Source organism: Capricornis sumatraensis, chromosome 7 (assembly GCF_032405125.1).
Source record: "Capricornis sumatraensis isolate serow.1 chromosome 7, serow.2, whole genome shotgun sequence".
Taxonomy (NCBI): Eukaryota; Metazoa; Chordata; class Mammalia; order Artiodactyla; family Bovidae; genus Capricornis; species Capricornis sumatraensis.
Genome location: NC_091075.1, coordinates 108,891,798 through 108,903,589, shown reverse-complemented (window position 1 = coordinate 108,903,589; position 11,792 = coordinate 108,891,798). Strand labels below are relative to the sequence as shown.

The following is an 11,792-nucleotide window of genomic DNA, read 5'->3' as shown; positions in this document are numbered from 1 at the left end:
ATGTCATTTTCATCTCAAAGCCCCCAATAATATCCCCTGCCATTCAGAATGAGCCTTTCACAAAATAATCTGTAAGACCCATGTTAATTGTTCCCTCCTTCACAGTGTTCCCCTTGTTCACTCATTTCTTGTTCTCTATGTATTTATGCATGATTGCTCAGTCATGTCCAACTCTTTGAACCCATTTATTTGACTGTAGCCCACAAGGCTCCTCTGTCCATGGGATTTTCCAGGCAAGAATACTGGAGTGCATTACCATTTCCTTCTCCAGGGGATCTTCCCGATCCAGGGATCAAACATGCATCTCCTGTGTCTCTTGCATTGCACATGGACTCTACTTGCTGAGCCAATGGGGAAGCTCCTGTACTCTAACTACATGAAATTTACTCCTGATCCCAAATATTCCAACATGTCCCTGAAAGTGAAAGTGAAAGTGAAGTTGCTCAATCATGTACGACTCTTTGCAACCCCGTGAACTGTAGCCCACCAGGCTCCTCTGTCCATGGGATTCTCCAGGCAATAATATTGGAGTGGGTTGCCATTTCCTTCTCAAGGGGATCTTCCCAACCCAGGGATCGAACCTGGGTCTCCTGCATTGCAGGCAGATGCTTTACCCTCTGAGCCACCAGGGAAGCCAAACATGTCCCTAGCCTGAGATTTTCTTCATGCTATTTCCCCCAGATATCTGAATGGCTCCTTCTCTTCCCTTCTCCCCATTTCTGCTCATATGTCCCTTATCAGTAAAGCCCTCGCTGAACTCTCTCTGAAAAATTGGGTAACCCAGAACTCCCTTTTCCCTCCCTTGCTACACTTGTTTGTAACACTCTTAACATTTAGCTTAATTGATGTTTGTCTTATTGCTCTCTTATGCTCTGCTAGGAAGTAAATTCCAATGGGCCAAAATGTTACACTTATTTTAATCCCTATCATATTTCCTAATGCCTATCTCAATGCATCGGGCTTCCCTTGTGGCTCAGCTGGTAAAGAATCCGCCTTTAATGTGGGAGACCTGGGTTCGATCCCTGGGTTTTGAAGATCCCCTGGAGAAGAGAAAGGCTACCCACTCCAATATTCTGGTTTGGAGAATTCCATGAACTGTATAGTCCGTGGGGTTGCAAAGAGTCAGACACAACTGAGCGGCTTTCACTTTCACTTTCATTTCAATGTGTTGTATGTGACAAGAACCCAATATGTGTCTGGTGTATAAATTAATGAATTAAGATAATAATAGTGCTGACTTCATACAGGGGTTGTGGTCTCCAATGATTGATATAGATACTTTAGAACAATAACTAATACATAATAAGTACTCAACAGCTAGGTTTGTGCTACTAATAAAAGCATTAACAAGTATTAGCCATGTCTCCCTTGTATAAAGGGAGCACATAAATGCAGTCTCCATTCTGGGGACAATGTTTAACAAAATAATCAGGTAGGGGCTACCGAATCTAGACACATCTATAAAACGGTTTGTTCAGGAAAATTTAGGACAACACATCCCATGTAGGTAAGAATGTAAAATTCACCCACAAAATGAGAACTCCGGCTTACTGTCTTCCTAACAAATATATTGTATAAATAATGCACAGTTAGATTTCTAGTGTAAATGTCAATTTCTTCTTCAATAATGTGAAGGATTTTTAGCTAGGTTGAACTGAAAGGCACAACTCTAGTTTGCCTGGATTTTTTCCTCTTTCATCTCTGAAGTTTGGAAACTTTTTTTTTTTTTTCAACAAATATTTTTGGAGTGCCTGATATATCAAGGCACTGTGTAAAGGGAAAATGATTCAGCAGTTAACAAGACAGGCTTGGTTTCTGCCTTCATAGAGCTTATGCTATCGGGGGACTTCCCTGGTGGCTCAGCTGGTAAAGAATTCACCTGTCAATGCAGGCGATGCAAGAGACAGGGATTTGATCCCTGAGTTGGGAGAATCCACTGGAGAAGGAAATGGCAACTCACTCCAATATTCTTGCCTTGGAAATCCCCTGGACAGAGGAGCCTGGCGGATTACAGTCCAAAGGGTCTCAAAGAGATGGACATGATTGAGCGCTCATGCACACACATGCTTAGGCTATCAAGAAAGGAGCTAATTAAAAAAAGAAATCACAGTAGAAAACTGCTACGGTAGTGGAAGTACAGGATGCATACGATAGAAACAAGTAACTTAACTCAGCGTGAGGAACAAAGATGGGAAAAAAAGAGCTCTTTGCTTCTCCAAAAAGAAGATATTTAAGGTGTGTGAAGTTGTCCTTATAAAGATTAAAATGCAAAACAAAATGAAACAAAAACCCTCCTAACAAAGAAGTTATCCCGGTAAAGCAAAGGATACTTGTAGACAGATGGGAAATATGTACAATGGCTTGAAGCCTGGTGAGGACATCAGATCTCCCAGTCTTAAAAGTTCTGGAAGGTGTTCTTCAAGGTAAAACAAGGCTTACCTGCTGTGTCACATGAATGACTTGCCCATAATGAGTTGAGTTTCTCAGACTCTATTAGCAAGTACAGAAAATTCTTAATCTTCCTTTAATGCATGTTCAAAGTTGTCATTAAATATTAATAAACAAGGTTTCATTTTTAATATGGCACACTCCAAATATGTCTCCTGAACACTTTTAAACTCTGGCCAGGGTTTCCTGTCTGTTATCACGGCCCTGCAATCGGTCTCACTCAACAGCAAGAGTCTACAGCTGGCCTTCCCTGCTGGCACAGGGGTAAAGAATCTGCCAGCCAACGCAGGAAACACAGGTTCAATTCCTGGGTCAGGAAGATCCCCTGGAGAAGGAAACAGCAACCCACTCCAGGATTCTTGCCTGAGAAATCCCATGGACAGAGAAGCCAGGCGAGCTACAGTCCATGGGGTCACAAAGAATCAGACATGACTGGGAGACTAAACAACAACAGGCCCTGGGCTTTGGACATTGACCTTCTTTCCGGGCTGGAGTATATGACTACGGTAGCTCTTCCAACTTAGTACTGGAGACACTTCAGTTTGGTCTCTCAGTCGTGTCTGACTCTTTGTGACCCCATGAACTGCAGCACACCAGGCCTCCCTGTCCATCTGGAGACAGAGCTGAACATAAATCCTGAATGCAGGCACCACATGAGCGCTTTGCCAATTCCATCTACTATCAGGCCAAAACTACAGATGTTCTACAGGGCACTGGAGAGAGTGGCAGAGCCCAGGAAATCTACAGGGTAAATAAGGAGATAGGGCATGTAAACGCAAAAAGACAATTAATAACACAATACGAGCTTTATAGATCGACCAGTGGTTTCCCCAGATAATGTAATAGAAAATCAAGAAAAGGAAAGACCGTCGTGATCAGGAAAGATATCTCAAAGCAATAGCAGTTTGAACTGGATCATGAGGAATGAGTGGGATTCTGAAAGACGGGTATCAGCTGGCTAATTCACACAGCGAGAGGGAAGGTGTGGGAGTGGGCGGCAGAGAGGCAGCGGAGAGAGCATAAGTTAGAAGATTTGTAGAGACCTGCAATCAGCGTTCTGAGGTACTACAGACACTCTGTCCATCTTAGTGATCTCTCTGCTTGCAAACTTAGACTCATTCACCCATCTAAATGCGGACGTGGCTGGTTATTCAAAACCTAAGATTCTGCAAAGTTTTAGGATAGGATTTAAATCAAACCAAGGAAATAAAAGCCAATGTTTAAAGAGTAAAGTCATGAATCATAAGAGTCAGCTATTTTATAGTTTGAGCTATTTAAGTTTGAAGCTCAAGAAATTACATGTTTAAGTGCCTAAGTAGTCTTCAGCTGACTTTTAATTAACCTCTTTCTCCCATTTCTCATTTAGAGAAATTGAAAAATATTTTTATAGGCCAACAAAACTTACTTTAGAAAAAAATTATCCAAATTTGAGAGTCACTTATAATAATCTTTCAAAACTTGTGATGTTTGCAGTTGAATCAAGCCAAACTGTATTTATTCCTTATCAGTCCTAGTTATCTTGGCATCATTCTCCTATTAATAAGATTCAGGCAAGGCTTAGCCTTCCAATGCAGAAGTGAAAACCCACAGTGATTTTGAAATGATTTTCTCTAATCAGGTTACATCTCGTTAGTTATGATTCCTTTCTTTTAGATTCTGATGTTTGCAGATGCTTTTTGTGGTAACAATATTTAAAATGTTCTCCCAAGTATATGCCTGCCTCTTCCTACAGATCCTTCTTTCTCTGTCCTTCTGGGTTGGAGGAGAAAGATTTTTTTTTTTTTTCTATTTAGCTTAACGTATATCTCAGTACAGAAAAGGAAGGAGTTTCTATTTCTTTACACCTCCACCTCCAGCTCTAAAGAACAAGATCATGGTAGATTTGCCTATATGTGTGTGTGTGTATATATATATATATATATATATATATATATATATATATATAGAGAGAGAGAGAGAGAGAGAGAGAGAGGTTCAGTTCAGTTCAGTCGCTCAGTTGTGTCCGACTCTTTGCGACCCCATGAATTGCAGCATGCCAGGCCTCCCTGTCCATCACCAACTCCCGGAGTTCACTCAGACTCAGAGTTTAGGTCATTCATTTTTTATTTTGATGGTGGTAAGTGGAGTCCCCTAGCCACTTTGGAACCCCAAATTATGAGATTCTTATGCCTTCCATGATAACTGGCCACCGAAAAATGATCCCCTAGTGTGTCAGTCAGGGTAGGCTAGATTGCGCTGCAGTAACAAATATACTTTACGATCACGGGGGCTTAGAAAAATGGAAGTTGATTTCTTCCGCCCACAAAGTCTGATGTGGCTTGCCTGGGATGCTCCTCCATCCTGTGATTCAGAGATCCAGGGTTTCTTCATCTTATAATTTAGCCTCTTTAGCATGTTCCTTCTAAGGTCAATTTAGCATGGGGAAGATAAATGGGGGAGAAGCACACTGGCTGGTTAACTGTCTTCACCTGGAAGTAATGTATCATTCTGTTTCAGATTCTTTGGACAGAAGGAATCACTGGCCTCAACCTAATGGCAAGTGCAAGTGAGAAATGAAGGGAGGTGCCCAGAATATTTGTTGAGAAATAACCATCTCTGCCTCAGTCAGATGACTGATTGCACTTCGTTATCCTAAATCAAGCTCAGAAGAAGAAAATGGAAAACATATTATTTTCAACACATTGAAATGAAATCACTGTCCAGAAGTAACCTGGAATGCAAAGTATATACATTCTGGAGAAAAAGTATACTTATTGCCCCTTTCCAGCAATAAGACTTTTGGCAGGTCTCATGGACACTCTGAGTCTCAGTGTCTTCATCTGTAAAATGGAAAGAATACTGACAAAATAGAAAAGGAGGTAGCAAAAATACTACATATTCAATTTGAAAAGCAGTCATTATTATGATTGTATTTTATTGATACTAATAAAATAGTGATATCATTATCATCATGCAAAATCATGTTTGTCATATTTAATTGATCAAAAAAATTAAGACAATTTTTAAATGTAAGCATCTCTGAGACTTCCTAGTTAAGCTCACAAGTGGCTTTTGAGCATTTAACTTACTATTAGCATGAAATATAGCATATTATTACCTTCAGAATTTCTCATTTCAGATTTTTTTTTAAACACCAAACTTTTGAGGTAATCCCAACAATTTTAAAGAGAACTTGGAGTAAGCAGACAGGCGTGTTTCCATGGCAACATCTTAACAATACACAGGGAAGAGAAGGAAAGGGGATGCTCATTTAATGAGCACCTACATGATGTTACGTAGCGTGCTTTAGATCCAATTTCTGTCTAGAACGTGGGGGAATGCTATGACGTCAGTATGATGATCACAGTTTTATGGAAGAACAAACAGGGTTAAAGGTAGAGAGAGTTTCCTCAACCATTTGGAATGTGGCCCCAGTGGGATCTGACCCATCCCTTTGCCTGCAGCTCCTGCCCAGTTTCTCCATGAACCACTGAATCTCTTGCAACTGCAACTTCTTTCTGATTCCCGTGCTGAATTTCCCATGATCCCTTGGCTTTATTTCTCTTTGTTCCGAGACATTCTCAGGGCTTCTCAGGGGTTAACATATAAATCTTCATCTCCAGCTTGCTCTCTTACTAACACACTTGCCCCATTCTCTTCTGACAATAAGATAAATATCCTTAGATGCATCACCTTGCTGACTCAAAAAGAGTTCTTTCTTATTGTAGAATGCCTGTGATAAAAGTGGAGGGAGTGGCCTTCCCTGGTGGCCCAGGGATTAAGAATCCATCTGCCAAGGCAGGAGACATGAGTCTGATCCCTGGGAAGATTCCACAGGTCGTGGGGCAACTAAGCCCATAGGCCACAACTACTGAGCCCAATTTCCACAACAAGAGAAGCCACTGCAGTGAGAAGCCCATGGACCACAGTTAGAGAAAGCCCACGCACAGCAATGAAGAGCCGGTGCAGCCAAAAATAAATATATATATTTTTTTAGAAAAGTGGAGAGAGCTAGAGTACTGGAATCACAATGCTGATCCATCTTATGGAAGATCTAGTAGGCAGGGATCATCAATGCTGATGCAAATCTAGGGGAAGATGTGGTGAGGAGCAGAATGCTGGCATGATGTCAAAGGGTCTCCCCACAGATTGCTTCTTAGTTGAAAAAGGAAGACCAGTCACCATACGCTGGTGAAAACGGATGACACTTAGGTTTTGTGCTCAGAATTACCCTTGGCCGTGAGGAGCAAGTGGAGACCATAGCCTCTGGATGTAATGTGTTGAAGAGGAAACACCATCTCTTACAAGTCACCTGAATCTAATCAAAAGGGAAAAATCAGGCAAACCCACAGTGAACAGTCTATAACTGGTCTGGATTCTTTGAGGACTGAGAAACCTTCCAGATTAAAGGAGACTAAATAAACGTGACCACCAAATGGCCACCAGTCTCTGTACTGAAAGAGAAAGGGCTTAAAGGACATCATGGGACAATTCACAAGTATGCGATATTGGAAGGTAGATTTAATGAAAGTATTGTAATAATGTTGAATTTCCTAAATGGAACAGTGAAAGTGAAGTGAAAGTCATTCAGTCGTGTCCAACTCTCTGTGATCCCACGGACCATACAGTCCATAGAATTCTCCAGGCCAGGAGAGAATGGAGTGAGTAGCCTTTCCCTTCTCTAGGGGATCTTCCTAACCCAGGGACTGAACCCAGGTTTCCTGAATTGCAGGTGGATATTTTACCAGCTGAGCCACAAGGGAAGCCCAAGAATACTGGAGTGGGTAGTGTATCCCTTCTCCAGTGGATCTCCCTGACCCAGGAAGTGAACCAGGGTTTCCTGCATTGCAGCCAGATATTTTACCAACTGAGCTCTCAGGGAAGCCTCAATGGAACAGTAGTGTGGCTGCTTAAGAGAATATTCTTATTCTTAGGAATTACACACAAAAATATTAATAAGTAAAAGGGTAGAAAATATGTAACCTACTTTCAAATGGCTCAGAAAAACAGTAGTTTAGACTTTATAATTTACACATACATAGGTCCACGTATATGCAGATACATGTGTGTATGGATATATAGCTGTATGTATGTATGGAGGATGATAAACCAAATGTGGCAAAATGTTACAGACTGGTGAATCTGGCAGACGTGTAACTACAAGTTCTCTAGAGAGAGAGAGACTGTTTTTCTGCCAATTCAACGAGCTTAAGAAGTTTAAACAAATTGAAGTTTCTATTAATAGTGAGTAATTACTGTGTGCCCATCATTTGCTATGGTGTGTCCTAGGCAGGTCACAGGCATTCTTTCTAATTTTTTTTCAGTAGCTCTGGATGTGGAAATCATTTTCATATTTTGATATGAGGAAATGGAAACAGGATACACTCACTGCCAGATGTGGCAGGGTCCTGGATCTGAGCTCAGGCCAGGGTCATTGTATATCACTAGAAGGGATCATTCATTTGTGGTCAGGCAGAAAGAGGCGGGGCTTTGCCTTTCCAGAGCTCACAAGCCTTGTGAGGCTAGAGAAGGAATATAGATAGAAAAGACAAATACCATATGATAACCCTTACATGTGAAATCTATTTAAAAATATAAAATACCTTATTTACAAAACAGAAATAGTCCTACAGACATAGTAAACAAGCTCCTGGTTGAGGGAGAGGGATGAATTAGGAAACCAGGATTACCATATACACACTGCTGTATAGGGGCTTCCCAGGTCACTCTGCAGTAAAGAATAAGCCTACCAACACAGCAGCCTCAGCAGACAGGAGTTTGATCCCTGGGTCAGGAAGATCCCCTAGAGGAGGAAATGGCAAACCATTCCAGTATTCTTGCCTGGAGAATTCCATGGACAGAGGACTCTGCTCAGTTATTCGCAAAGAGTCCAACGTGACTGAGCAACAGAGCATAGGCAAGCAATACTGTATATAAAATACATAGACTCTAAGTATCCACTTACAGCGCAAGAAGCTACACTCGATATTTTATAATGACCTACAAAGGAAAAGAATCTGAAAAGGAACAGATGGAAGTATATGCATAATTGAATCGTTTGACTGTACACCTGAATCTAACACATTTTAAATCAACTACACTTCAATTTAAAAAAACACATAAATAAAGAATTAAAAAATTAAACTAGAAAAAAGGAAGAAAAGTAACTGGATGGCATAGCTGTGAGAAGTGCTGTGAGAAGTAGTGTTATAGCCTTCCAACCATTATTCATTGCGCACCTACTAGGTGCCGGGTATTATGCTAAGCTCTCTGGGACCAGAGCTGTGGGGAGCAGAGCCCAGAGCTCTCATTGCAGTATGTGTGGTGAGGCTTGAGGGCAAAGTACCTCAAGAGCACCTATGTTGGACGGGCATCTCATCCAGACTGGGGGCTTCTCAGAGAGGACACGCCTGTTGCCTTCAGATTCCTAGAGATGGATGAACCTGTAAAATCTGGCTCACCTCTATGTTCTCAAGCCTAGCATGTAGGGAACTCACTAACTGGTGAACTTGAAAATAGAGGTGTTCTATCTTGTGTACCTGGAGAAGGCAAAGGCAACCCACTCCAGTACTCTTGCCTGGAAAATTCCATGGATGGAAGAGCCTGGTAGACTACAGTCCATGGAGTCACAAAGAGTCGGACACGACTGAGCGACTTCTCTTTCTTTCTTTCTATCGTTCCTTTTGGAGAAGGAAATGGCAACCCACTCCAGTGTTCTTGCCTGGAGAGGCCCATGGACAGAGGGGCCTGGTGGGCTACAGTCGATGGGGCTGCAAAGAGTTGGACACGACTGAGCAACTAACACACACACATACATCTTGTGCACAGACAGCAGTATTCCTAATTGAGTGAATGAGTGAATGCATGAGCAAGTGAATAAATCCTCACCTGCAAGGAGCATAGTGAGACGAGCTCTGCCATCAGGCAAGCTTCTCTGTCATCCTTCCACGCCACCAGGGTCAGCAAGTCTTTCCCGCACTGGTCTAGCATTTAGAGGAATTTTGGGGGAGGCAGCTGATGATTAACCCGTCAGGGTGGTTCCTGGTTACCCTGGCTTCTGTGTTTTCCTTTCAATTGGAGGAAATGCTTTACTAAGAAAAGCCATTCAGATCTCTCTTTCTCTCACAGTCTCTTTCCTTGCTTCTGGTGCTGCTAAGTCGCGTCAATCATGTCCAACTCTGTGCGACCCCATAGATGGCAGCCCACCAGGCTCCTCTGTCCCTGGGATTCTCCAGGCACGAATACTGGAGTGGGTTGCTATTTCCTTCTCCACTGCAGGAAAGTGAAAGTGAAGTCGCTCAGTCCTGTTCAGCTCTTCGTGACCCCATGGACTGTAGCCCATCAGGCTCTTCCGTCCATTGGATTTTCCAGGCAAGAGTACTGGAGTGGGTTGCCATTGCCTTCTCCTCTCTTTCCTTGAGTCGCTCAATACTTTTTCAAACTCTTATTTTCACCAAAGAAAATCAAGCCACCTTTCTGAAGCTCTACCTCTGGTTTTGTCTTAGTCAGTGTTGGGCAAAGCCAGCAGCCCACAGGCCTTTGTAGGTGAGAAACAAGGGTCCTTTCACTCCATCCAAAGACCATAACCATCACAGTAACACAACTACACTCTTACAGTTTTGCTAGGGGCTTTTCTGTATCTTTTTTCATGTACAGATTACTTTTAAAGAATGTGTACAACATGTGTGGATATACTGCTTAGGGATTTCCATATTCCTTTTGATTGTGCTGCAAAAACCTATTTGGAAGCCTTGGGGGCCTGCTCTTGGTGGGAAAGGGCCCCCTTAGGGCAGAGCTCACTTATTTCTCTGCCCTTTGCCCCGCGAACCACACCAGCCAACTCAGCTGCTTGCTCCTGCAGTAGCAGTAGCAGCGTTAGTCGCTCAGTTGTGTCTGACTCTTTGCGACCCCACAAACTGTAGCCTGCCAGGCTCCTCTGTCTATGGGATTCTCCAGGCAAGAATACTGGAATGGGTTGCCACTCTCTTCTCCAGAGGATCTTCCTGACCTCGGGATCCAACCCAGGCATTTTAGGCAGATTCTTTACCATCTGAGCTGCAGGGAAGATCTATACATGTTCCATATATTGAAGTCCTCAATGGCAGTCCACTCCAGTACTCTTGCCTGGAGAATCCCATGGACAGAGGAGCCTGGCGGGGCTACAGTGCATGGGATTGCAAGAGTCGGACATGACTTAGCGACTAAACCACCACCACCAGTTCTAGGTAACATACATTTCATTTAATACATAGATCTCATAGCAGGGGAAGAAAAAAAATATCAGTTGGAGACTAGTAATCAGTGGCAAAGTTACAATATCTTCTTCATAGTGTTTGTAAAGAAATATAGGCCCAGAAAGGGAAACTGTTCACCAAAAATCACAAAGGTAATTAGTGAGGGAGCAGAAACTAAGTCCTCATCCTCGGCATCATCCTGATTTCTACTACAGAACACGTGACTGCCGCATCTGGCTAAACCAATCACAGTGAATGAAAAGCACACGTGATCTGGACCAAGAAGGGAAAGAAACACAATAAATTTTTAAAAAGATCTTGAAAACGGAGGTTTCTGTGTCCCTGGTAGGTCTGATTCTCTGACTCTTGAGAGGTTCCAGAAGGCCAGGTGAAGCTACCTCTCCCACCAGGAGCCATACATTCCCTTCAGAAACTCACCACCATCTCTTCTGGCTCCAGAATGTTCTTCCAGGCAAGAAATAACTCACCCCCATCCTAAGTAAAAGACTGGATTAGAGGCTTGAATGAAATAATGGAAGGGGAAACTTTCTTTCTAATGTAAAACAATAGGACTTTATCATGTTCAAGCTGCTTTGCAGCAGCAGAGAAAGGCAATCAGCTTTAGGTAATGGAATCACCAGAGCTTCTTCCCTGGTGGCTCAGATGGTAAAGCATCTGCCTGCAATGAGGGAGACCTGGGTTTGATCCTGGGTTGGGAAGATCCCCTGAAGAAGGAAATGGCAACCCACTCCAGTACTCTTCACTGGAAAATTCCATGGATGGAAGAGCCTGGTAGGCTATAGTCCATGGGATTGCAAAGAGTCAGACATGACTGAGCAACTTCCCTCACGCACTCACTCCACGAAATCAAGGACTACACTAGTGGTTCAGCAGAAAAGAATCAACCTGCCAATGCAGGAGATAAGGGTTCCATCCCTGGGTCAGGAAGGTCCCCTAGAAGAAGACTGACTCCAGTATTCTTGCCTAGGAAATCCCATGGACAGAGGCTACAGTCCATGGGGTCTCAAAAGAGACACAACTCAGCGACTAAACAACAAGGGAATCAAGCCTCCACCATAGCTTTCAAAAACCACAGAAGGGAGAAGGTCCCCAAGCTGCATGAGGTTCCTT

General features: G+C 42.8%; 1 non-coding gene across 1 annotated transcript; it reads right to left on the bottom strand.

Annotated features, from left to right (window-relative positions):
• Positions 1-560: 560 nt before the first annotated feature.
• On the bottom strand, positions 561-632 carry TRNAC-GCA (transfer RNA cysteine (anticodon GCA)). The gene has a single exon. It is a non-coding gene; the product is annotated as a tRNA-Cys (tRNA).
• Between the last annotated feature and the right edge of the window lie 11,160 nt (positions 633-11,792).